Source organism: Camelina sativa, unplaced genomic scaffold (assembly GCF_000633955.1).
Source record: "Camelina sativa cultivar DH55 unplaced genomic scaffold, Cs unpScaffold19480, whole genome shotgun sequence".
NCBI classification, from domain to species: Eukaryota; Viridiplantae; Streptophyta; class Magnoliopsida; order Brassicales; family Brassicaceae; genus Camelina; species Camelina sativa.
Window position 1 is genome coordinate 1 of NW_010940483.1, and position 285 is coordinate 285.

Below are 285 nucleotides of genomic sequence, written 5' to 3' on the forward strand. Positions count from 1 at the left end.
AACTGACAGCTGGATTACCTGCTCCGCATAATTCTGTGGAAGAGCTTCTAAAGTGCTATTACTCAACTCCATGGCAAGGTCATAGCAGCGAAGGTTGTTGTTTATCTGTAGACAATATTAACAAATATAAATATTCGTCGAAAAATGAGAGAATGGTAAAAGTGCCATCAAAAGAGTCATATCTTTTGACATACCATAGCGCATAGAGGTTCCAGACCAATATCAGAAGCAGGTTCTTCAACTCTCTTCTTTTCAGCTGCTTGGAAATCAATCATAACCTGAAGT

The 285-nt window shown here is 38.6% G+C and overlaps 1 long non-coding RNA gene across 1 annotated transcript; it reads right to left on the bottom strand.

Moving 5' to 3' along the window:
• Positions 1-58: 58 nt before the first annotated feature.
• On the bottom strand, positions 59-285 carry LOC104775572. Its single transcript, XR_765996.1, has 2 exons — positions 195-285; positions 59-105 (listed from the first exon to the last, which is right to left on the bottom strand). It is a non-coding gene; the product is annotated as an uncharacterized LOC104775572 (long non-coding RNA).